Source organism: Schistocerca serialis, chromosome 11, assembly GCF_023864345.2.
Source record: "Schistocerca serialis cubense isolate TAMUIC-IGC-003099 chromosome 11, iqSchSeri2.2, whole genome shotgun sequence".
Lineage (NCBI taxonomy): Eukaryota > Metazoa > Arthropoda > Insecta > Orthoptera > Acrididae > Schistocerca > Schistocerca serialis.
This window is the reverse complement of record NC_064648.1, coordinates 182,042,235-182,069,763: the sequence shown is the minus strand read 5'-3', so window position 1 is coordinate 182,069,763 and position 27,529 is coordinate 182,042,235. Positions and strand designations below refer to the sequence as shown.

The window sequence follows — 27,529 nt, the reverse complement described above, 5'->3', positions numbered from 1 at the left end:
TTGAGGGATGAAGATTTTATTTATCTATGTATCATTCTGAACCCTTGACAGGGACAGAGTCTGCTTGCAAAATGTAACAAATATTACATGAGATAATAATAACATTCCACACTCAGAAAGAAACATGGAACAAAAATTTTGTAAAAATCACTGTAAGTCAAACAAAAATGAGATTATTTGAAGAGAAAATGTTACCACAGATTTTGTACCTCAATATGTTAACGATAACCTTAAGAAGTTTCAATGTCAATTTTCCAAATTATTTAGTAAAAAGTGATTCTGGAAGTCGCAGATTCTGCAATAATTTTCTCATGGCCAAGCGTCTACTGCCCTGTGTCACTACACCCTGGTATCTTTTATTTGCCTCATTTAGAAGCATATGTACTCTTGTTGCCAACAAAGTGAATTATTTTCTTCTGTATAAAGCGGCTGGCTGGGAAAACTACTTTCTCCTCCACTGATGCAAACACAGAAGTGGCTATATCAGAGACCAAAAATTCACTTGTGAGTAACTTCTTCTTGTTGCTTCTCAAATGAACCTTTGCCATTTGCAATACACTGAAAACCTCACTTGGTGGCTGAATAAGTGAGGTATCTTTAAAGGACTTGAGATGTAAAAGCATGTTCACAGACGTACAGGGATTTTCTTTAGATGCGATTAGGCTCTCCTCGCAAAATTCGCAAAGCGCATGGCGCTTCATAGCTTGCCTAACACTGTGACAACACAAATAGCAGAGAGACTGGTGCTCATCATCACACACCATGTTGCAAGTGGCTCGTCAACTTCCTCAGCACACTTATCCTCATCTTCACTTACAAATTACCCCACTAATTCTGCCAGGAATCTACTGTCTTAATTTTCATTATCAGTGGTAGAAGTAAAGAATTAAGAAAGAGTAATAATCATCAGTGCTGTTTTCAGTTCTGGTGGTGCTGATACTGGATTTTTGAAGAAGACCATTGAAAACAGATTTCCTAAAGCATCTTGTGCAAATCTACTTGTCAGCAGAAATTTAAAATTCTTCTCATTCATGAATGTGTCCTGCAATTCCAAAATACCTACAGTTGACAAAACTACAAAGACTGAACTGGTTTCCAGGCACCCTTCAGGCCAATTTTCAAGTTTTGAAATAAACACAGAGTGTCCTCCAGATGACAGAGAGCCTCACTGTATGTTTGTTCATCAGAACGACTCAGAGCCATAACTGGAGCTCTACATGTCATGAAGCGAAACCACTTATGAACGTGCTTTAGAAACCGTGCTGTGGTTAAAGCATTTTTCTGCAGTTTCTCTGTCCTGACACCATACTCAATGGCTGCTGCAGTCTGGCTGTTAATTAGGGCAGTAGCCAAGCCAACTTTCATTTTATCATAAAGGTTTGGCATCAAACACCTCTCATGCAGTTATGGTGCCAGTTTAAGACTTAAACCATTGTCTATCTCAAGCAACTGTTTTACACGATTTATATGTACCTCATTACAAGGTAGATATCGTTCCTCAACAACATTTTGTGAAAGGAAGACTTATTGCCCGGTGACTAAGTGGTTCCTCATATTTTCAAAATGTGTGGTGTATCTCTGAGGAAAATTAGCTTTCTGTTATCACAAGGATACTGGCAAAAATTGACTAATTTTGAAAACCTGCCAACAACAATTCCAAATTCTCACCATACAGCTCGATTTTGCCCTGCCGTATCTGACACGACGTAGTGAACATTGATACCGAGTGCCTCAGATTCACTAAATGCTTATAGTGATGCTTTTGACATGAGAACTGGAAAAAGATGGCCTGTGTAATACTAACCTATTGTATGTTTCCATTTTCAGGTAATACCACCCAGCATAACAACTAATGCTCCAATCATGTTCCAATGATGGAATGATACGACCCTCATCCATGAGGGGAGGAGCACATTTTTCATCTGGCAGCATGAGGTCAAAGTTAACTTTCAGGAAAACTCATTAGCTGCCTCAGCACACCAGGTCTAAATTTCACATTCTGTAGCAAACATCTTGGGGTTCTGTCTGAAGGAAACGGAAATTTATTTTCTACCACATACTACCACAAGCTAGTCTAATTCTCAGCCCTTTCCACTGACCATTTGCTACCTTTACATGTCCCCTTTGTTAATACTGCAAACCGATCTGCACCAAATAAACCATGCAGGCTGGCAAGAAAGTTGTCTTATTCTAAACACACTCTTCGTCCAGGTTCTCTGGAGGACTGATGTCACTGGTCACATTTGAAGGCTCTCCAACCTCTGGAACACAAATTTGCAATATTACGATCTTCAAAAATGAAAAAGTATTTAATACTACAATATGCTTTCAAGCAGCCAGAAATTGTTTCTCAGTAGGATGTGGTATGTGATTTAAAGATTCATAACATGCCAAAATCTTAGTTTCAAGGGACAGAGGCAAATCTGTGACAATATGAGTGGTAAAATTCCAGGTGGGCTCTTTTTGTTGTTGTTGTTGTTGTTGTTGTTGTGGTCTTCAGTCCTGAGACTGGTTTGATGCAGCTCTCCATGCTACTCTATCCTGTGCAAGCTTCTTCATCTCCCAGTTCCTAATGCAACCTACATCCTTCTGAATCTGTTTAGTGTATTCATTCTTGGTCTCCCTCTACGATTTTTACTCTCCACGCTGCCCTCCAATACTAAATTGGTGATCCTTTAGATTAGATTAGATTAGATTAATACTAGTTCCATGGATCACGAATACGATATTTCGTAATGATGTGGAACGAGTCAAATTTTCCAATACATGACATAGTTAAGTTAATTTAACAACTAAATTAAGTTAATATAACAACTTTTTTGTTTGTTTTTTTTTCTTTCTTTTTTCTTAATTTATATCTAAAAATTCCTCTATGGGGTAGAAGGAGTTGTCAGTTTGAGGAATGTGCTGATCTTTGCATATTATGAGAACTGCTTATTTCAACTTTCTGCACTCTTCTGGTTAGGTACGAATTAAACCATTTGTGCACTGTCCCACTCATGCCACAATACTTGAGCTTGTCTAGCAGAATTTCATGATTTGCACAATCAAAAGCCTTTGAGAGATCACAAAAAATCCCAATGGACGGTGTTCGATTATTCAGATAATTCAAAATTTGATTGATGAAAGCATATATGGCATTTTCTGTTGAAAAACCTTTCTGGAAACCAAACTGACATTTTGTTAGTACTTCATTTTTACTGATATGTGAAGCTACTCTTGAATACCTTACTTTCTCAAAAATTTTGGATAAAGCTGTTAGAATGGAGACTGGACGGTAATTGTTGACATCAGATCTATCCCCTTTTTTATGCAAAGATATAACAATAGCACATTTCAGTCTATCAGAGGAAATGCCCTGTTCCAGACAGCTATTACACAGGTGGCTGAGAATCTTACTTATCTGATGAGAACAAGCTTTTAGTATTTTGCTGGAAATGCCATCAATTCCATGTGAGTTTTTGCTTTTAAGCAAGTTTATTATTTTCCTAATTTCAGAGGGAGAAGTGGGTGAGATTTCAATTGTATCAAATTGCATAGGTATGGCCTCTTCCATTAACAGCCTAGCATCTTCTAATAAAGATGCCTCAGAACATGTCCTACCAACTGATCCCTTCTTCTAGTCAAGCTTTGCCACAAACTTCTCATCTCCCCAATCCTATTCAATACCTCCTCATTAGTTATGTGATCTACCCATCTAATCTTCAGCATTCTTCTGTAGCACCACATTTCAAAAGCTTCTATTCTCTTCTTGTCTAAACTATTTATCGTCTATGTTTCACTTCCATACATGGCTACACTCCATACAAATACTTTGAGAAACGACTTCCTGACACTTAAATCTATACTCGATGTTAACAAATTTCTCTTCTTCAGAAACGCTTTCCTTGCCATTCCCAGTCTACATTTTATATCCTCTCTACTTCGAACAACATGAGTTGTTTTGCTCCCCAAACAGCAAAACTCGTTTACTACTTTAAGTGTCTCATTTGCTAATCTAATACCCTCAGCATCACCCAACTTTATTCAACTACATTCCATTATCCTCATTTTGCTTTTGTTGATGTTCATCTTATATTCTCCTTTCAAGACACTATCCATTCCATTCAACTGCTCTTCCAAGTCCTTCGCTGTCTCTGACAGAATTACAATGTCATCGGCAAACCTCAAAGTTTTTATTTCTTCTCCATGTCATTACTTTTCCATTTCATAGTATTAAGAGCCCAAAATATTTTGGAGGTGGGCTCTTAATACTATGGAATGGAAAAGTAATGCCATATACTAAAGTGAAATTGTAGGCGACCAATAATATTTAATTCCCAATAAACACTACCACAGTGTTTACAAAAATCCTTAGCTCTTTGCTAAAGCACCAAAGAAATCTGACAGCACTGTAATTTAACAGACCTTCACTATACAACAGTTCAATAATAACAGAGCTTGTGTGGCCTGAATACTTAAATTACAAGAGCTGTGAAGCCAGTCGTACTTCCTGATGTGGGTTGTAGCGCGGAGTGCAGTTAAGTGCAAGTAAATATTCTTTACAATAAAAGATTAAATAATGACCAAACTCAACCACAACATTAGACATCTTAGCACCTGTTGTGCCACGTATTGCCAACAAATGTAAAGCTCTGTATACAGAGATAAAAAATGGTACAGAAAAGCCACATGCTAAAATGTAGGAGAAAAGACATATTTCATCAGATACCAATAGAAGTGGACTGTGTATGTAAGAGATGTGGCCGTGCTTGCTAAATTAACTTGTGACAAAGTAGTTTGTTCCCACCACCAACAGACCCTGGACGTGCCAGTTTGAAAAATATACAGCTGTTGTAAATTAAATGTTTGAGTCTGTTTCTGTACACAACTGAGTGTTTAAATGAGAGTATTAAATATAACTTCAAAAGAAGAAACTGTATTATATTATTTTGAGCTTTTCCTCATTACAGAGGCTTATCTCCAACATAATAATTTAATTTGAAATTACAATACAAACAATCAATGTTCTTAAACTATATTCTCAAAATATTCCTCCAGGTGTTTCGATCTTGTGTGTCTTCTTCCTCTGCGCCCATTCTCCTCATTGTGTGCTGTACATTTTGGAGCCAGGTGGTCATAGGTCGTCGTCTTCTTCTTCTCCCCTCCGGTTCCCACTCCATTATCAATTTTGGTATTCTGGTTTTCTCCATTCGTCATACATGCCCGTACCACTGTAATTTCTTCGTGTCCATTACGTCACATATTCTTTCTTTTATTTCCATTCTCCTTATTACTTCGGTGTTCCTTATCTTTTCTTTCCTGGAGATTCTTGCTGATCTTCTCCAAAAGTCCATCTCTGGAGCTTGTAATTTTTTAATGTGCTTCATGTTAATTGTCCAGGTCTCCGTTCCATACAGAACCACACTCTCCAATATGGATTTGTATATTAATTTTTTAGTTCTGCTCATTACATTCCTGCTCCATAAGACTGAGTTAAGCATCCCAATGACCCTCCATCCGCTACTAATTCTTTTATTGATTTCTGACCCTGATTTTCCCTCCATTTCTAAAATGGATCCCAAATAACAGAAAGTGTTTATCTTTTTGATTTTCTTTCCTTCAATGTATAGCTCATCTGAATCATTAGTCAAGTATTCTGTTTTTTGGTAATTAATCTTCAAACCCCAAGTTTTGTATGCTACTGTTAGTTGATTGCACATATAGTTAGCATCCTCCCCATCTTGTGCTATGACTACTTGATCATCAGCAAATAATAAATGATGTAGATAAACTCCTTCTCTTATTTCTAAAGAAGAAACTCTAAGCTATGTATTTACAACAACAATTAAAAAGTAAATGCTTATTGTACTCAATTGACAAAGTATTTACTACGACAACTTCTATGATACAAGTAAGCCCACTGTTTGCAAGCATAATGCTGTGAAGGGAAATTCTGTGTGTCCTACTGATCAAAACAACAAATGTGAACCGTTAGCAGTTACACAAGATATTCACAGTACTGCAATTCAGCAGCGTGTGACAGCATGACATATATAAAAAGCTACTGAAGTAGTGAATGTTATTTTCCAGTTACCAGTATCCTCAGTTTGTTTCTCTAGTGGGCCAACAGGTTTCTCTCAGAAGGAGCTTTACATCCCACTGGTGGCTTATGATGACAAAAAATGGTTGTCACAGCATTTGGTTTAAGTTTTACCACTCCACAAGCTCTGTTGGTTTCAAATTGGTCTGGAGTGAAGTGATTCTGGTGAACAGAAACAGTACTATCAGCCAATTTAATTACCAACTTCATTATTTAAGCGATATAAAAATTTCAAAACTGTACATTATAACTATATTTTATAATATAAAATATATGAATCTGCAATATCAATAGAACTGAGCACACATTACTAAAACTACATGCAGTGCAAGGTGGTCAGAGGCCTATGAATTAGGTACAGTAGCTATACACAAACACTGTCGTTCTAATCAATCTCTCAGCTTCTACCTGCAAAATAATTGAAAAATTTTTTATTTTACATGAGATAACTAACATCTTTTAGGTAATGTATCTTTGTTTAAGTTTAATTTTCATGAGATTTAGGTTTCCTGTGTAACAACATATATTGTACGATGCACATAGTCTAAGTCTACCTATAGTCTATTCAAAATTACTTTTGGATATACAGCTGCGACAGAAGGGGGGGGGGGGAGGGGGGGGAGAGGTATGATGATGATGATGATGATGATTGGTTTGCGGGGCACTTAACTGCTCGGTTATCAGCACCTGTACAAATCGCCAACTTTTGCTCACTCCAAACTCTCCACTTTCATGAATGATGATGAAATGTTCAGGACAACACAAACACCCAGTCATCTCGAGACAGGTGAAAATCCTTGACCCCGCCGGGAATCGAACCTGGGACCCCACGCTTGGGAAGCAAGAACGCGACCGTAAGACCACGAGCTGTGGATATGGGGAGGGAACGAGGTCAGGTTACAGTTGGAAGGAAGGGTAGATGTCAGGGCGAAGTTCAACATCCGAAAGGGGGCGGTGCTGGAAATTGCCTTGATGAAGGAGATGGAGGGTGTGGAGGTGGAGAGAGAGAGAGGTTTTTTTTGTTGTGGTTTTAGGGCGCACAACTACAGTGGTCATTAGCGCCCAGACTAAATTATGAATGCACTGCGAGGCACAAGGTTAAAACAGCAACTAAAAAGGACAACACTATAAAAGGCACATTAACAGGCAAGGGATGAAAAGAAAACAGCATGATCAAATGTCCTCAGACAAGTTTGTCAAGTGGATAAAACGAAGAACGTGAGCACCTGCTTCTGGGTCATCCGCTAATATTTCACCCAGAGTACACAGCAGGCCGAGATCAATGCACAGTGTATTAAAATTCGGACAGGACGTTAAAATGTGGCGCACCGTCAGCAATTGCCCACACCGGCAGAACAGCACTGACGCAGCCGTCAGCAGATGGCAGTGGCTGAACCGGCAGTGTCCAATCTGTAACCGGGTGAAAACGACCTCCTCCCACCGAGAAGGGCGTGAAGGGGTCGTCCGAGCTGCGGGGAGAGGTTTCGAGGCCCGAAGCTTGTTTCCAGTAAGTGGAGCCTAATCGGCACGCCACAGTGATAAAATGTGCTGAGAAATGACCCTGCTACAATCGGATGAAGGCTCACAACGAAAAGCTGTCCGAGGCTGGAGGTCCGCAGCCTCGTCCGCAGCATCTGCAGCTTCGTTCCCAGGGATACCGGCACGGCCAGGAACCCACATAGAGGTAACCAGAGAACCATCGTCTGCCAGCTGCCAAAGAGAGCGTCGGATCCGGTGCACGAAAGGGTGAACCGGATACAGATCACTGAGGCTCTGGATGGCACTCAGGGAATCGGAGCAGATGACACAAGCAGAATGTCGGTGGCGGCGGATGTAAAGAACGGCCTGGTAGAGGGCAAATAGCTCAGCTGTGAAGGCCGAACAATGACCACGGAGCCAGTATTTGAAACTGTGCGTCCCGACAATAAAAGAACACTCGACACCGTCATTGGTCTTAGAGCCATCTGTATAAATAGAGATCGTATTAATGAACTTCGGATGAAGTTCGACAAACTGCGAGCGGTATTCCGAAGCTGTGGTAACCTCGTTTGGGAGCGAGTTGAGGTCGAGGTGAACGCGAACCTGAGCCTGTTGCCAAGGTGGCGTTTGGCTCTCGCCCACTCTGAAGGTTGCAGGGAGTGGAAAATCAAGTTGCTGAAGGAGGCAACGAAAGCGAACTCCAGGGGGTAGCAGGGCAGATACATACAACCCGTATTGACGGTCGAGAGAGTCGTCAAAAAAGGAACGATAAGACGGGTGGTCGGGCATTGACAGTAGCCAACAGGCCTACCGACAAAGCAGTATAACGTGCCGGTAGCATGAAGACTCTCGACAGGACTAGTATAGAACGCTCCGATCGCAAGACGTAACCCCCGATGTTGTATAGAGTTGAGGCGGCGTAAGATGGACGGACGTGCAGAGGACTGCACAAAGCTCCCATAATCCAGCTTTGAGCGGACGATTGACCAATATAGGTGAAGTAGGACGGTTCGATCCGCTCCCCACGACGTACCACTGAGAACATGGAGGACATTTAGGGAACGGGTACACCGGGCAGCCAAATATGACACATGTGGAGACCAGCTAAGTTTCCTGTCAAATGTAAGACCTAAAAATTTTGTTGTCTCCACGAATGGAGCACAACAGGACCGAGATGTAAGGACGGTGGGAGAAACTCTTTGTAGTGCCAGAAGTTAATACAGACCGTCTTCTCGGCAGAAAAACTGAAGCCGCTGGCGACACTCCTGGAGTAAAGACGGTCAAGACAACGCTGAAGACAGCGCTCCAGGAAACGTGTAGGCTGTGCACTGTAGTAGATGTTAAAATCGTCCATGAAAAGGGAACCTGATACATCAGCTGGGAGGCAATCCATTATTGGATCGATTGCTATGGCGAAGAGAGCGACGCTCAAAACGGAGTCCTGTGGCACCCCATTCTCCTGGCGAAAGGTGTCTGACAGGACAGAACCCACACGTACCCTGAACTGTCGATCCATTATAAGGGCACGAATAAAAAGAGGGAGGCGACCGCGACATGGCACAGGTTGCAGGTGTTGGTTTGTTGTTGCTGGAGTAGGTGGGGATGCTGGGACGCTGCTTCTGGACCCACATGTAGTGATGGTGATGTGGAAATGGAGCAAGAGTGAGGGTGAAGGCACAGCTGACTGGTGCAAGTGTCACAGCTGGCACAGTTGGCAGTGCTGGCAATGGAGCTGTAGTCCATGCTGGACAGATGTCATATGCAAATGAGCAGATGGTTACATGTGGGAAGGCAGAGAGATAGAGATAGAGTGAACATACGCATGCGCATTTGCATTTGTGGGAAGACGGATGGAGTCATCTGAGTAGTACGATAGGAGAGAAGATCAGTTCAGGGCCGAAACATGTTTTGGAATAAATAACAATAACAAATTTCACTTTTATCTCAATTGAGTTCCATGGCAGTATTGGAATTTGGAATGGCCTCCTGTCTTGTTCACAGCACTAACGTATGTTACAAAGGCACTTCTCACTGTCTTTCCTTCTTTTGAGTTCAACTCGAAGTCTGTACCATCGTATGTTACGGGACCACTGCTTTTCACAATATATATAAATGACCTAGTAGATAATGTCGCAAGTTCCGTGCGGCTTTTCGCGGATGATGCTGTAGTATACAGAGAAGCTGCAGCATTAGAAAATTGCAGCGAAATGCAGGAAGATCTGCAGCGGATAGGCACTTGGTGCAGGGAGTGGCAACTGACCCTTAACATAGACAAATGTAATGTATTGCGAATACATAGAAAGAAGGATCCTTTATTGTATGATTATATGGTAGCGGAACAAACACTGGTAGCAGTTACTTCTGTAAAATATCTGGGAGTATACGTGCAGAACGATTTGAAGTGGAATGATCATATAAAACTAATTGTTTGTAAGGCGGGTGCCAGGTTGAGATTCATTGGGAGAGTCCTTAGGAAATGTAGTCCATCAACAAAGGAGGTGGCTTACAAAACACTCGTTCGACCTATACTAGAGTATTGCTCATCAGTGTGGAATCTGTACCAGATTGGGTTGACAGAGGAGATAGAGATGATCCAAAGAGGAGCGGCGCATTTCATCACAGGGTTATTTGGTAACCGTGATAGCGTTACAGAGATGTTTAATAAACTCAAGTGGCAGACTCTGCAAGGGAGGCCCCCCTGCATCGTGGTGTAGCTCGCTGTCCAGGTTTCGAGAGGGTGCGTTTCTGAATGAGGTATCTAATATATTGCTTCCCCCTACTTATACCTCCAGAGGAGATCATGAATGTAAAATCAGAGAGATTCGAGTGCGCACAGATTCTTTCTGGCAGTCATTCTTCCCGCGAACAGTACACGACTGGAACAGGAAAGGGAGGTAATCACAGTGGCACGTAAAGTGCCCTCCGCCATACACCGTTGCGTGGCTTGCGGAGTATAAATGTAGATGTAGATTACTCATAAGTCTGGTTTCTGTCACTGGAAATCATTCATAGTGAAGTCAAACTTGCCTATACTATTTGACACGAAAAAAGAAAACAGCTTATAGATATTGTAGCATCGTTTGTATGAAGCATTACACATTCACCCGCCATGTTCCCCCCCCATGAACCATGGACCTTGCCACTGGTGGGGAGGCTTGCGTGCCTCAGCGATACAGATGGCCGTACCGTAGGTGCAACCACAACGGAGGGGTGTCTGTTGAGAGGCCAGACAAACGTGTCGTTCCTGAAGAGGGGCAGCAGCCTTTTCAGTAGTTGCAAGGGCAACAGTCTGGATGATTGACTGATCTGGCCTTGTAACATTAACCAAAACGGCCTTGCTGTGCTGGTACTGCGAACGGCTGAAAGCAAGGGGAAACTACGGCCGTAATTTTTCCCGAGGGCATGCAGCTTTACTGTATGGCACGGAGAGCTGCATCAAACCAGTTTCAGGACTGAAGACCACCACAACAACAACAAAAACAACAACAACACCATGTTCTAGTAAGAGTGAGAGGAAAACTGTGATCTGCGATGTAAAACGCAAAACTTTCAAATGAGAGTTTAGAAGTGCAAACTTTTTCACGCACTGGTGTCAAATGTTGCATGCCCCGTGCTCATGAAGATGATACACCAACTTTGTATATTATTTATTAATTGAGTAGAACCTGCCAGTCAAGAGGACACTAGCAACATAGATTTTGTTATTTTTAATTTTTTTCTTTTTTATATAAAGCTAAGACAACTCTAGGTTTTGAACTGTAACCTCCAAATTTGCTGCAAACAGTTGGCATTCTTAATGATATGTTTGTGATTCAGATATATTAGCATGTGATATCTGTAGTTATAGGTACAATGATAAATTTATGGTTAATATAAATAGCAATTTCGAAAGATTTCATGTATCATCATCTATTTCATTGTATACGTGATTGACGAGTTGTCACGTGTGATGTAAAGTGTGGAGACACAGAAAGACCAAGTTTACAATTTGTAGCTACAAATATTTATAACAATATAAACATTTCAGTGAATCATTTATAAGTTACAGTCATATTAAACAAAATTTCTTCCCACACAGTTAAAGAAACAAATTTTTGCCTCTCCTGATATATTTGTACAGATAAGTAAGGTCTTTATACTAGCTGTAAGCATCCTATGGTTGAGCAGATGCAGTTTTGAGCAGCATGAGAAGAATCTAACTTAAATAATAGTGAAACGAGCATTGTGTGTGTGTGTGTTGCTAATTAACATGTAATTCAGTTCTGTAGGCACTTCATATACACGTCATTTCTTCTGAATTCTTTCAAGTTAAGTGACCATGAAAGATATGTCCTATCTCTGATATGGAGAGCTTTTGTGTGTATTTTTTCTGGACTACTGGACTTAAAGACTACAGCCTAATTATATAGAAGAGTAAAAATGTGTTAGGGAGCAGACTGGCGGGGTGGATGTAATTATGGCTGTAATGCAAATGTATTGCAAGTGGACAGGACAGGTAGCCAAGTGAATTAATGGCTGGTTGAACAAGGAAGGTTTCCTCGCATTCAAAGACACATGGTGAAAATATGGACATGAGGACTTCCTGTGGGATTTCAATTGAGAAACAAATACCTCTTCATAGGTTGTCCAATCTACACATCTAATTCAGCACCCTTCTGTAGCACCACATTTACACAACTAGTTTTCATCCTATGTACGCTATTTGTTGTCCATGGTTCACTTCCACATCCTGTTACACTCCAGACAAATACTTTCAAAAAAAGACTTTCCAGTAGTCAAAATTATAATTACGTGATGTAAATATACCTCATTCTTTTTCAAAGAAGCTTTTTTATATACTGCCGCACTCCATTTTAGTCCTCTCTAGTTTGGCCGGTGTCAGGTATGTTGCTGCCAAAACAGCAAAATTTGTTCAATACTAGTAGTGTGTCATTTCCCCCTCTTAATTCCTTGTACATTACCTGCTGTAATTCGACTACATCCCTTTACCTTGCTTTAAATTTTCCAGTGGTTTCTGTTTACTTGCATCCAGACTCGTGCAGGGCATGCCAAGTGATTTGGCTAAGCCCTTAACCTCAGTACTTCTGAAGCCACTATACGGAAGTATATTCATTCACATGAAACAATGTGTTTACAGTTACCAGTCACTGTTTAATTTATTTCCTCAATGTGCTTCAAAGATTTAAACCTCAATATCAGGTGGATTATTTGTATTAATATGATGTGTGTATTGTGTTATGATTTTTTGCTAACCTGAGGCACTGCCTGTAGGGAAACAAATCACTATTTGGAACATGACACTGTGGGGATCTTTGACTAAAACCTAAACGTAAATCTAAATGTACACACAAAACTGTTGTTTTAGAATACCCCTGTTTACCACAGGCTAGTTTCTGTGTCGCTATACATCACAATAAACTGACACACTTCGTTGACAAAGATGATGTTTAAAAACTGATAGACACAAAGACTGTACAGCAGAAACACTATTTCAAAATACTAAGAGCATACAGTAAAAACGCCCAGCATTTCTGAGTATGCGTTAAAGTATTGTGCATATCTGTGGTTGAGTACATTAATAGATATTTTAGATTTAGTATTTAAAATGGTACATGAATCTTTTCTTTTAAATTTACATAACTTAAACTTTGTACTCATTTGTGTGTTCAGGTGACCTGTTAAAAACATGAAATGTGATAATTATAGTGCTAAAATGGTATAATTATACATAAATAACAATTTGGTTTGGGATTCAGAGACAGAGGACAAAAGGGGTGGCAGAAGAAGAGAGAAATACTGGTTATCCTAGAGCTATGGGTTTGCTAGGATTCCATCTGTTGCATGCTATAACCAACTAGGATGACAAGGGATCCAAACTGTTTTGTCATTTTAAGTAGATCTAGTGAGTACTGGAAGTATGCTAGTCAAATGTTCATATAGAAAATATTAATGAAACATGAAAATTACGAAATTCATGGTAAATATGAAGTGGAAGATAAAGGTAGTGTATATGTGTAAGAGAGAGAGAGAGAGAGAGAGAGAGAGAGAGAGAGAGAGAGAGAGAGAGAGCTTGTGCAAGTGCATCGCAAATCTAATGGCGTAGGGTGCTGTTAAAATCTGAGATGACAGACACTGTTGTATATGTTGGCAATTAGGATGGACTCAGTCTGTTTTCTTTGATACACTACTGGCTTCTAAAATTGCTACACCAAGAAGAAATGCAGATGATAAACAGGTATTCATTGGACAAATATATTATACTAGAACTGACATGTGATTACATTCTCATGCAATTTGGGAGCATAGATCCTGAGAAATCAGTACCCAGAACAACCACCTCTGGCCGTAATAACGGTCTCGATACGCCTGGGCATTGAGTCAAACAGAGCTCAGATGGCGTGTACAGGTACAGCTGCCCATGCAGTTTCAACACGATACCACAGTTCATCGAGAGTAGTGACTGGCGTATTGTGACGAACTAGTTGCTTGGCCACCATTGACAAGACGTTTTCAGTTGGTGAGAGATCTGGTGAATGTGCTGGCCAGGGTAGCAGTCTAACATTTTCTGTATCCAGAAAGATCCGTACAGGACCAGCAACATGCGGTCGTGCATTATCCTCCTGAAATTTGGGGTTTTGCAGGGATTGAATGAAGGATAGTGCCACGGGTCGTAACACATCTGAAATGTAATGTCCACTGTTCAAAGTGCCCTCAATGCGAACAAGAGGTGACTGAGACGTGTAACCAATGGCACTCCATACCATCACGCCGGGTGATACGCCAGTATGGTGATGACAAATACATGCTACCAATGTGCGTTCACCGTGATGTCACCAAACACGGATGCGACCATCGTGATGCTGTAAACAGAACCTGGATTCATTCGAAAAAATGACGTTTTGCCATTCGTGCATCCAGGTTCATCGTCAACTACACCATTGCAGGCGCTCCTGTCTGTGATGCAGCGTCAAGGGTAACTGCAGCCATGGTCCCCAAGCTGATAGTCCATGCTGCTGCAAACGTCGTCGAAGTGTTCGTGCAGATGGTTGTCGTCTTGCGAACGTCCTCATCTGTTGACTCGGGGATCGAGACATGGCTGCACAATCTGTTACAGCCATGTGGATAAGATGCCTGTCGTCTCGACTGCTAGTGATACGAGGCCATTGGGTTCCAGCACGGCATTCCGTATTACCCTCCTGAACCCACCGATTCCATATTCTGCTAACAGCCATTGGAACTCGACCAACGCTTGCAGCAATATCGCGATACGAGAAACCGCAACCGCGATAGGCTACAAACCGACCTTTATCAAAGTTGGGAATGTGACGGTACGCATTTCTCCTCCTTACACGTGGCATCACAACAACGTTTCACCAGGCAACGTCGGTCAACTGCTGTTTTGTATGTGAAATCAGTTGGAAACGTTCCTCATGTCAGCACGTTGTAGGTGTCGCCACCGGCGCCAATCTTGTGTGAATGCTCTGAATAGCTAATCATTTGCATACCACAGCATCTTCTTCCTGTCGGTAAAATTTCACGTCTGTAGCATGTCATCTTCGTGGTGTAGCAATTTTAATGGCCAGTAGTGTATTTGTATATCTGCAGTGTTTCAAGGATGCCTAATTATCTGCCCAATCATGTTGCACATGACGAAAGATGTGTTTATGCCTTTACATATCGAGATAATCAAATATGAAATACTAACCACAAATGGTAGTGTGTGGAAGATCTCATTTTATGTTTGTTTTCTGTGCTGTGATTCTTCTGCAGTTATTTGAGTTTTTCAGGGAGTATACTATGGAGGTGGTGTTTTATCATTTCAATTTATTGTTTACATTTATCTTCAGAGTGTTGTAGTTGGGTTGCTGTTCCTGTTGACAACACACCAGAATGCTACCATTTTGTGGCTGTGGGATGACAGGAGGAATTGTGGGTGGCAGAGCATTGTTGAAGATTTCCAATAAATTGCAATTTGATGTCTATTATTCATTATTCTAATGGTCCCGTCTAATAAGTTTACAGTGTCACTTACATGGTTCTCAACTGTGATCTTCATACCCTCTTCGGAGGTGCTGGAGGATTAGTTAACTCATTGCTAGTTTATTGTGATGCATATGACCCAGAAAGGAGCCTGTGGCCACTGTAGGTATTACATTTTAGTTATTTCATTTACATATTTAGATTTATGTTCAGGTTTTAGTCAGTGACCTTCACACAGCCATGTTCTAAAATAGGGATTTGTTTCTTTACACACAGTGCCTCAGGTTGCCCTAAAATCCTAACACAATACACACCTTGCATTAACACAAATAAATCCACCTGTTGACTCAAATATTTGTCTTGACCGTAGCCTTATATGGAAGTGAAACTTGGACAATAAACAGTATAGACAAGAGGAGATTAGAAGCCGTTTCAGTGTAGTGCTGCAGAAGAATGCTAAAGATGTGGTGGGTAGTCTGAATCACCAATGAAGAGGTATTTGTTTTTGAACAACTCCATCGCTTTATTTTACCAATTTCATGTTTGAGACTAGTTTTGACCACTGCGACCAGCAATGATGCCTCATTCCAGATCGACATGAGGCAGATCCCAAAATGAATCACAAAGACTGGAATATAAACACACAAAATAAAAACAATATAGTATGGCCACGGCACTTCTATACTACCACAAACAGTTTATCACTTGCCGACCCACAAATAAAATTCTCCAATGAAAATAATGGAGAAGATCATGATCGATAAAGAGGTATATTATCTGAGAGGACAGAAATTTATGGCACCACCTGCCTAAATGTACAGTCACTTTAACAGGAAACATCAAGAAGTAAAAAGTAACAGTTAATTGGGTACTTGAGGAATGTGTTGGCAGTAGAGATTTTAGATAGAGCCAAACCCTTGAATACTGTAGGTAGGTTCAAATGGATGTAGGTTGCAGTAGTTATTCAGAGATGAAGAGGACTGCACATGACAGACTAGATTGGAGATATGTACGAAATCCGTCTTGGGAGTGATGACCACAACAATATCCAAGCAGCAGTAATTTAGGTACGAAAAGCCATCAGACTGACCAAAGGCAAGAATACCTGCATGCTGGCTGACCCTCTTTGTATTCCAAGCAGGTGCTTGTTCCTCTCCTGTTTATCTCTTACTTTCCGTTTCTCATCGTAAGTGAAGAATCCAACTACAATCTTTGGGTCCACCAAATTTGTATGTGTCTATTCTGCCTGAAAATTTCAATAACTGTTACATTCATTCAAATTACGAAACTTATACAGAAGTCACAAATGCACAAAGCCACAGAGAAAGGAACACAAAGTCTTAAGGAGTTTTGGACTTGTTTCACTTAAATAGTTCTGTCAACTTAGAGCAGAGTATGTAAGCCAGTCTGGAGAAAATACAAGAAGTAACAGTACACATGTTTAAGTATTGCAGCACCACAACCAGCCGTGATTTAAGTGAGTAGAGAGAATAAGGTGGGAGAAGGAGTTGCCATATATGTCAAAAGTTATCACTGTGTAGAAAGCTTAGATACTAAAACGTTTTGTCTAGAGCATTGTATAGTAGCATGTGCCTGTCAACTTAAACTGAAGGAGGGCTCTTGTAACAGTATATAGGTCCCCTTCAGGAAACTTTCATTTATTCCTGGAAAACTTGGATGCCTTGTTGTGCTATCTGTCAGATAGGGGAAAGCAAATTATTATTTGTGGGGACTTCACTGTTGATTCACTACTCGGGTAGTCAAGGACAGCAGCACATTGATAGATAACACTTTTATAGATCAAGATAGGTTTAGTAACATAAATTCTTGTCCTGTCGAGAATGGCCTTTCTGATCATGGTGCTCAGCTAGTTACAGTATATGACATAGCTCCATTCAGTAATTCAAAACTAACCTCCAAAGTTGTGTGTTCAACTAATGACTCAACAATTAGAAATTTCAGAGAAAATCTTCAACAGTTAGACTGGGATGAGGTGTACAAGGAACCCGATGCTAATTTAAAATATAACTTATTTCATGATACACTTGTAAGAGAATTTGAAAACTGTTTCCCCAATAAAGTAGTTAAATCTAATTGTAAGAAACCATGCAAAAAACCTAGGCTTATTAAAGGAATACAAATATCTTGTAACCACAAAAGGTAACTGTATCTAACAACAAGAAAGAGTAATGACCCAGAAACAGCCAAATATTATAAAAACTACTGTGCTACATTAAGAAAGGTTATTAAAAAGTCCAGAAGCATGTGCATCATGTCTGAGATTAATACCTCTGATAACAAAATCAAAACAATTTGGAATATTATTACAAGGGAGACAGGACAACCAAGAGTACAGGACGATGACATCATCATCGAGGTGAGTGGAAACTTGATAAACAACAAGCCGGAAGCCAAAAACATTTTGAATAATCATTTTTTAAATGTTGTAGAGAAAATAGGATCTAAATGTTCATTAGAAGAAGCAAGGCAGTTAATGGAAGAGGCCTTACCCACACCATTTGACACAACTGAAATTCCACCCACCTCTCTTTCTGAAATTAGGAAGATAATAAACTCTCTCAAGAATAAAAGCTCACATAGAATTGATGGCATTTCCAGCAGGATAATAAAAGCTTGTTCCCAAGAAATAAGTGGGATTCTTGGCCACATATGTAATACTCTCTGAAGCAGGGTATTTTCCCAGATAGACTGAAGTATGCCACTGTTAAACCACTGCATAAAAAAGGGGATACGTCTGATGTCAACAACTACTGCCCAATCTCTCTTCTGACTGCCTTATCCAAAATTCTTGAAAAAGTAATGTATTGTAGAGTAGCTTCACACCTTTGTAAAAATAAAGTTTTAACAAAATGTCAGTTTGGTTTCCAGAAGGGATTTCCACGGAAAATGCTATATATACTTTCACTAATGAAATATTAAATGCTCTGAGTAACCGGAAGTCACCCGTTGGGATTTTTTGTGATGTATCAAAGGCTTTTGATTTTGTAAATCATGGAATACTTCTAGATAAGCTCAAGTACTGTGGTATGAATGGGAGAGTGCTCAAATGGTTTAAATCATACCTAACTGGAAGAGTGCAGAAAGTTGAAATAAACAGGTCACATAATATGCAAAAAACTGGTGATTTGTCAAACTGGGGAAAATCAAGAATGGGGTGTCGGATGGTTCGGTCTTGGGTCCTCTGCTGTTCTTAATATATATTAATGACTCGCCATTCTACATTTACAAAGATGTAAAGCTGGTACTTTCTGCCTATAATACAAGTATAGCTATCACACCCGACAGACAAGAATTAACTGGTGAAATTGTAAACGATGTTTGTCAAAAAATCATTAAGTGGTTCTCTGCAAATGGGCTCTCATTAATTTTGACAAAACGCAGTATATACAGTTTCACACAGTAAATGGAATGACACCATTAATAAATATAGACTTTGATCAGAAATCGGTAGCTAAGGTAGAATATTCAAAATTTCTAGGTGTATGCATTAATGAGGGGCTGAACTGGTAAAAACACACTGAGGATCTGCTGAAACGTTTGAGTTCAGCTACTTATGCTATTAGGGTCATTGCAAATTTTGGCAATATACATCTGAGTAAATTAGCTTACCTTGCCTATTTTCATTCTCTGCTTTTGTACGGCATCATATTCTGGGGTAACTCATCATTGAGTAAAAGAGTGTTCGTTGCACAAAAGTGTGTAATCAGAATAATTGCTGGAGCTCATCCAAGATAATCCTGCAGACATTTATTTAAAGAGCTAGAAATCTTCAGTGTAGCCTCACAATATATATATATATATTCACTTATGAAATTTGTTATTAACAATCCGAACGAATTCAAAACTAATAGCAGTGTACATGGCTACAACACTAGGAGAAAGGATGATCTTCGCTACTCAAGGTTAAATCTAACTTTGGCTCAGAGGGGGTAAATTATGCTGCCACAAAAGTCTTTGGTCACTTACCTAATAGCATCAAAGATGATGTGACTTACCAAATGAAAGTGCTGGTAGGTCGACAGACACACAAACAAACACAAACATACACACAAAATTCAAGCCCTCGCAACAAGCCGCCGCCCCATCAGGAAAGAGGGAAGGAGAGGGAAAGACGAAAGGATGCGGGCTTTAAGGGAGAGGGCAAGGAGTCATTCCAATCCCGGGAGCGGAAAGACCCACCCTAGGGGGAAAAAAGGACGGGTATACACTCGCACACGCACACTTATCCATCCACACATATACAGACACAAGCAAACATATTTAAAGACAAAGAGTTTGGGCAGAGATGTCAGTCGAGGCAGAAGTGCAGAGGCAAAGATGTTGTTGAATGACAGGTGAGGTATGAGTGGTAGCAACTTGAAATTAGCGGAGATTGAGGCCTGGTGGATAACGGGAAGAGAGGATATATTGAAGAGCAAGTTCCCATCTCCGGAGTTCGGATAGGTTGGTGTTAGTGGGAAGTATCCAGATAACCCGGACGGTGTAACACTGTGCCAAGATGTGCTGGCCATGCACCAAGGCATGTTTAGCCACAGGGTGATCCTCATTACCAACAAACACTGTCTGCCTGTGTCCATTCATGCGAATGGACAGTTTGTTACTGGTCATTCCCACATAGAATGCGTCACAGTGTAGGCAGGTCAGTTGGTAGATCACGTGGGTGCTCTCACACGTGGCTGCCTTTGATCGTGTACACCTTCCGGGTTACAGGACTGGAGTAGGTGGTGGTGGGAGGGTGCATGGGACAGGTTTTACACTGGGGGCAGTTACAAGGATAGGAGCCAGAGGGTAGGGAAGGTGGTTTGGGGATTTCATAGGGATGAACTAACAGGTTACGAAGTTTAGGTGGACGGCGGAAAGACACTCTTGGTGGAGTGGGGAGGATTTCATGAAGGATGGATCTCATTTCAGGGCAGGATTTGAGGAAGTCGTATCCCTGCTGGAGAGCCACATTCAGAGTCTGGTCCAGTCCTGGAAAGTATCCTCTCACAAGTGGGGCACTTTTGTGGTTCTTCTGTGGGGGATTCTGGGTTTGAGGGGATGAGGAAGTGGCTCTGGTTATTTGCTTCTGTACCAGGTCGGGACGGCAGTTGCGAGATGCGAAAGCTGTTGTCAGGTTGTTGGTGTAATGGTTCAGGGATTCCGGACTGGAGCAGATTCATTTGCCACGAAGACCTAGGCTGTAGGGAAGGGACCGTTTGATGTGGAATGGGTGGCAGCTGTCATAATGGAGGTACTGTTGCTTGTTGGTGGGTTTGATGTGGACGGACGTGTGAAGCTGGCCATTGGACAGGTGGAGGTCAATGTCAAGGAAAGTGGCATGGGATTTGGAGTAGGACCAGGTGAATCTGATGGAACCAAAGGAGTTGAGGTTGGAGAGGAAATTCTGAAGTTCTTCTTCACTGTGAGTCCAGATCATGAAGATTCATCAATAAATCTGTACCAAACTTTGGGTTGGCAGGCCTGGGTAACCAAGAAGGCTTCCTCTAAGCGACCCATGAATAGGTTGGCGTACGAGGGGGCCATCCTGGTACCCATGGCTGTTCCCTTTAATTGTTGGTATGTCTGGCCTTCAAAAGTGAAGAAGTTGTGGGTCAGGATGAAGCTGGCTAAGGTGATGAGGAAAGAGGTTTTAGGTAGGGTGGCAGGTGATCGGCGTGAAAGGAAATGCTCCATCGCAGCGAGGCCCTGGACGTGTGGAGTATTTGTGTATAAGGAAGTGGCATAAATGGTTACAAGGATGGTTTCCGGGGGTAACACATTGGGTAAGGATTCCAGGCGTTCGAGAAAGTGGTTGGTGTCTTTGATGAAGGATGGGAGACTGCATGTAATGGGTTGAAGGTGTTGATCTACGTAGGCAGAGATACGTTCTCTGGGGGCTTGGTAACCAGCTACAATGGGGCGGCCGGGATGATTGGGTTTGTGAATTTTAGGAAGAAGGTAGAAGGTAGGGGTGCGGGTTGTCGGTGGGGTCAGGAGGTTGATGGAGTCAGGTGAAAGGTTTTGCAGGGGGCCTAAGGTTCTGAGGATTCCTTGAAGCTCCGCCTGGACATCGGGAATGGGGTTACCTTGGCAAACTTTGTATGTGGTGTTGTCCGAAAGCTGACGCAGTCCCTCAGCCACATACTCCCGACATCAAGTACCACTGTCGTGGAACCCTTGTCCGCTGGAAGAATGACGATGGATCGGTCAGCCTTCAGATCACGGATAGCCTGGGCTTCAGCAGTGGTGATGTTGGGAGTAGGATTAAGGTTTTTTAAGAAGGATTGAGATGCAAGGCTGGAAGAGAGAAATTCCTGGAAGGTTTGGAGAGGGTGATTTTGAGGAAGAGGAGGTGGGTCCCGCTGTGACGGAGGACGGAACTGTTCCAGGCAGGGTTCAATTTGGATGGTGTCTTGGGGAGTTGGATCATTAGGAGTAGGATTAGGATCATTTTTCTTCGTGGCAAAGTGATATTTCCAGCAGAGAGTACGGGTGTAGGACAGTAAATCTTTGACGAGGGCTGTTTGGTTGAATCTGGGAGTGGGGCTGAAGGTGAGGCCTTTGGATAGGACAGAGGTTTCGGATTGGGAGAGAGGTTTGGAGGAAAGGTTAACTACTGAATTAGGGTGTTGTGGTTCCATGTTGTGTTGATTGGAATTTTGAGGTTTTGGAGGGAGTGGAGCTGGAAGTGGGAGATTGAGTAGATGGGAGAGACTGGGTTGGTGTGCAATGAGAGGAGGTTGAGATTTGCTGGAAAGGTTGTGAAGGGTGAGTGAGTTGCCTTTCCGGAGGTGGGAAACCAGGAGATTGGATAGTTTTTTGAGGTGGAGGGTGGCATGCTGTTCTAATTTACGGTTGGCCTGTAGGAGGATGCTCTGAACAGCCGGTGTGGACGTGGGAGAGGAAAGATTAAGGACTTTTATTAAGGGTAGGAGTTGACGGGTGTGTTCATTGCCTGAGTTGATGTGTAGGTGAAGGATTAGGTGGGTGAGGGCAATGGATTGTTCAGTTTGGAACTGGTATAGGGACTGATGGAAAGAAGGATTGCAGCCAGAGATGGGAACTTTAAGTGTGAGGCCTTTGGGGGTAATGCCAAATGTCAGACAGGCCTGAGAAAATAGAATATGGGAGCGTAATCTGGCTAGGGCGAAGGCATGTTTGTGGAGGGAATGTAAATAAAACTTATTGGGGTCGTCGTGAGGGTGACATGGTATTAGAAGGTGGAAAGTGTAACATGAGGCTGAAATGAAAATAAAAATATATGGGGTGAGATAAAGGTGAACTAGAAAGCAACTGGAGATCTGGTATGAAAAAAGGCGAATAAGTGTTGGTTAAGTTGATCCTGTGATGAACTTGGGTTGGTAGATAGCAATGTGCATAAAGGTTAGGTGGTTGTGTTGCCGCTAAAACACGTTAAAGTACGGAGAAATTCGGGAAAATTTCGAAAAAACGTGTAAATGTATTAAAAGGAGTGGTGTTGTGGTGAAAGATTACGAAAATGGGGCTAACACTTGTCTGACGACCGTTGGATGCGAAAGCTTGAATTTTGTGTGTATGTTTGTGTATCTATCGACCTGCCAGCACTTTCGTTTGGTAAGTCTCATCATCTTTGTTTTTAGATATATTTTTCCTACGTGGAATGTTTCCCTCTATTATAACCATATATATATATATATATATATATATATATATATATATATATATATATATATATATATAAAATATTGAGTGTCATGTAATATTTTGTCTAATGTAATATCTTGTATAGACACATTTTATTAACCTGACAGATGCCACATCATTACAAATTGTCGTATTCATGACCTATGGAACAAGTACTAATCTAATCTAAACACAGCTATCGGCCATGTAATCTGGGTGCTGAGTGAACTGATTTCAATTGAATCAATCTCTCGTGTGTGTGCTGTTACTGTCGCTCCAGTTGGCAGATGTGGATACACTAATTATGGCCTGCATCCGAATAGGGTGGGTAGTGAGAGAAACTGGGTCACCAGAAGGGTCCGATACCACCCATCGGCTTCGACCCGTGACCTAAGTCTGTTGTGGTGTGTGACGTCACGATGGTGTGAAGTTTAGTTTGTGAGTGTTTGTAGATGTCTTCTTGTTCTGTCAGTGGTGCTCTCTGGTGGCGTGTTTGTGGGTTGTGGGTATGGTTTTGTTGTTGGGTTAGTGTGTGTTTGTGATGTGTTTGTAAGTGCCATACGGTTGCAGTTGGTGGTGCTCTCTGCTGGTGTTTGTGGGTTGTGTGTTGAACTGGGTTCATTTGAGTTGTTGACGTTGTCGGGTGTTGTTCTGGTTATTAGTGAATTTCTAGTGGAATATTCTGCAGTGAGCTGACGGTTTGGTTTTTGGTTATTTCTAAGTTAATGTAGTGTTATGTGTCGTTTGTCGTGTCTGAATTCTTTGGATTACTATTGTTCTTAAGGGCTGTTAGTAAGATCTACAGGCCGAAGGTTAGTTAGGGTTTTTTTTTGTGTGTGGGGTGTCAGCTCTGGCTCTTGGGCGGGGGGGAGTTTGGTGAGGTAGTTGGGTGGGGGTGGTTGTAGATTTTGGTATTTGTTTTGTTGTGTTTTTTTTACTTCTAGGATGTGTATGGCTTTTTTTTGTTTTTGATTAGTATTTGTTTCTTTGGTTTTGATTTTCGGGGGTGGGGGGGGGGGAATTTTATTTGGTTGTGGTTTATTATGTTTATGAGGTTGTGTGTATAGTTTTGCGTGTGTGTGTGTGTGTGGTGAGTTGTCTGTTCATGTTTTTATCTGGTTAGATAATTCCTGGATCATGTGTGTGGGTGGTGGTGCTGCTGATATTGGTGATTAGGTTTTGTGTGTTTTTGATGACCTGTAAGGTCAAGGGAAGTGTTTAGTTCCAAATTTGGTGTTTTCTTGTGGTTTTTGAGGCAGTGATGATTGTTGAGGCGGTTGTAGGTTTGGGTTGTATGAATTGGTATCGGTAGTATCTGTCGAGCTATATAGGTCAAGGGAAATGTTCGATTCCAGTGGATTTTGTTTCTAGTTGATTTTGGAAAGGTTGTGGTCATTATATTTTATCGTTTGTTTTAGTGGCTTGTGTTTAGTTCTAGTTTGTCCCTACCCAAAAAACACACATTCCCCCCCCCCCCCCCCCTTGTCCTGTTAGTTTCATTATATTATCGGAGAAATATGTATTTGATGGTTTTTCGATCTATTTTCGTGTTTGTTGTCATGTTTACGTAATGACATTTTAGTAGCGATATGGGAGTTGCTGTGAATGGTCGTTTCCGCCATATTGGTGATGGCATTGGTCAAAGCACACAGGTGGAATCGGACGTTTCCGTTAACCCGAGAAACTAGTTGAGCATCTTGCAGGAAGCGTAAGGCAACACATCTTTTGGTTAGAGTCAGATTACAGACAGACAGCTTTGAGAGAAATTAGAACTGCATAGCATTGTAAAATATGGAATAGTTTCCAGGAAAGTTAAATGTTTGGTCCGTCAAAACATTAGGATGCTGAATAAAGAGTTACATGAGCTTCTTTTATGTTAGAAAGGTGTGAAATTTGGATGTGTGTTTTGTGCCACTCTCAACACCATGTACTCACAGTGATGCAGAAATAAGATATTACAGGCTAGCATCATGTATGTGTACAGTTTACCTGGAAAAAGGAGGAGTTTTAACACAAAAGCAAAAATATGGAAACAAGGAGTTTCTTTGTAAATCGCAATGTAAAAGCGTGTGCTTGTCGGTTGTTACTAGAGAATAATACACTTCTAATTATAACACTCCTCAGAGGTCTATGAGACTTTCAGTGATTTAAGAGAAATCTACATGAATTACTGAGCTATCTGTGAAACAAGCTGAACCAGTCATTAGTTTGTGATGATTTTAATACACTTCTTGAAGGATTCAGAGAGGTATAAAGTACTATAACCATTATTTGGGTGTTTGAATCTGATTTTCGTAGTTAATTTTGCAACTTGTGAGCAGGAAGATAGTAGGATCCCGAATCAAAGCACATTTATTGACACAACTCAGGCTGAAACAACTGATGTGCAACAAATCGTTAATTGAAGAGGGAAATTTATTTAAAGTCCATAATAGTTTAAGGTCATATTCAACAAAACTACTACATTTTAATGGCAGTCTAAAATATTTCCAGGAACACGCATGTTCCGACTAATAATGCAGACATCTTTAGCGCATTTCTGCACAGTAATGTATTATGGAATAATTGCATGCCTAAGTTAATAGCAAAGAGGTGAACTATTCATGCATCGATTATCTACTGAATGTACACCATATTTCTCATTTTAAGTCTTCAAAGCATTTATATACCCACTACAGTTGTACAATCACTCATTTTCACAGCTATCTGTATGGGGATGGATGAAATTATTTTTACTTTTTGTCCCATTTAAAAAATACAGTAGCTACAATAAAAATTAATTTTTATTTTAATAGTTACTGAACCTAGTTTTCCTTTCACAGCATACACCAGGCAATTCCATTCATTTCTTTTATTGGAATACTTAAGTATCTTGCAGTGGTAAATTTATGATCACCAAGCTGGTGAGTCAGAATGTTTAACATCGTATTAATTAAACCATAAAATTATAAGTATTCCTATAGTATTTCAGGCTGTTGTGATTCAGCAGCAAACGATAGTATGAATACGATATGCAAGTTACTGAAGCTATAAAATTAATTTTTCCCTTTTCCTGTCTCCTAGGGGCATATTTCAAAAACATCTTCCTCTCAGCAACGGCCTTGCGTACAAGTATTGGTTTACAATGACAAAAGCGCTGCCCTGGTTTAAGTATCACAAATTCATTAGTTCCTTTGGTTTCAAATGGCTCTAGAATAAAATGATTCGATTAATCAGTGAAACTATAATTGGCTGAACTCATTTCGTCTGCCGTGTATTAAAGGTGAATAAATTTCGTAACTGTCCATTACAATTACATTTGGAAATGAAAAAGATGTTCATTTGCAAAACAACCCAACTTTAGAAATATTGCTGCTAATCACAACACACAAAGTTCACATGCTGGAGTAGAGTAATACACACGACACCTTCTCATCTGTGACATTCCACTTCTTGAATTGCTCGAAAGCAATTTTATTTTTAATTTAAAAACTTAACATCTCCTCTTATATGACGTTCATTACTTGGCATGTGTTCCGGTACCGGAATATATTACACATGTTGAAGGTCTATTTGCACTTGAGATAGTTTACTGCAACAGTCTCTTACACAAGAACTGTAAAATAACGAGAAATCAACTATACTGTTCTCATTATATTTGCTTTCCTTTCACGTTTGTCTCGTTTCGTTTTAATTCGTCACTTCCCGTGATGTTACACTGAACAGAAATAAACAAATGAGAAAAGCATGCTTCAGGAACTGCACGTTACAAGTTGAAACGAGATTTTGTTTTGCTGGCTCAGTTACTGGTGACATTGTTTTGTGTTTTTCCAACAAGTGTGCACCAGTAAAAGCACCAGTACTGTACCTTACGAATTTAACCTCAACATTCTGCAGCTAGTTACGTCACGAGCTGTACAAGTAAAATACTGCACGTCTTTGCTACGTGACATACTAGGCGGGGAATCTTACATTTTCCAATCTACGTTAATGCGTGAAAATTGCTCTTACTCCACATAATGCAGTTGCTTTTGTGTTCTGCCAGTTTGCTCTGCAGAAGTTCATCAGCCATATTCTTCTTCTTGCTGCTTCCCTCTCTTCTTGGCTTCGAAAGTTCAGCTAAAAGCACAGCATTGTTGACTTATTCAAGACAAAAATACACAGTACTTGCTATTTTAAACGAACAACGTGGCTACAAATGCCACGAAGTGCAGTCAGCTGTACGCTGTGCGTATCCAATGACGGCCATACTTTCGTAGGCAGTGACACTTCGTGCTGCCGTCCGCAGCTGCTGCCCTCTCGCGCCGCTTTGCTACACTACGTGCAGCCGGCCAGGTGCGGATT

General features: G+C 40.9%; 1 long non-coding RNA gene across 3 annotated transcripts; it reads right to left on the bottom strand.

Annotated features, from left to right (window-relative positions):
* Nucleotides 1-27,458, bottom strand: LOC126427013 (uncharacterized). 3 transcript variants are annotated; one of them, XR_007576496.1, is made up of 4 exons: nt 27,197-27,458; nt 19,172-19,299; nt 6,077-6,244; nt 1-2,261 (listed from the first exon to the last, which is right to left on the bottom strand). It is a non-coding gene; the product is annotated as an uncharacterized LOC126427013 (long non-coding RNA). The 3 variants fall into 3 exon arrangements; XR_007576498.1 differs by lacking the exons at nt 19,172-19,299; nt 27,197-27,458 and adding an exon at nt 16,647-16,753; XR_007576497.1 differs by lacking the exons at nt 6,077-6,244; nt 19,172-19,299.
* Nucleotides 27,459-27,529: the final 71 nt, after the last annotated feature.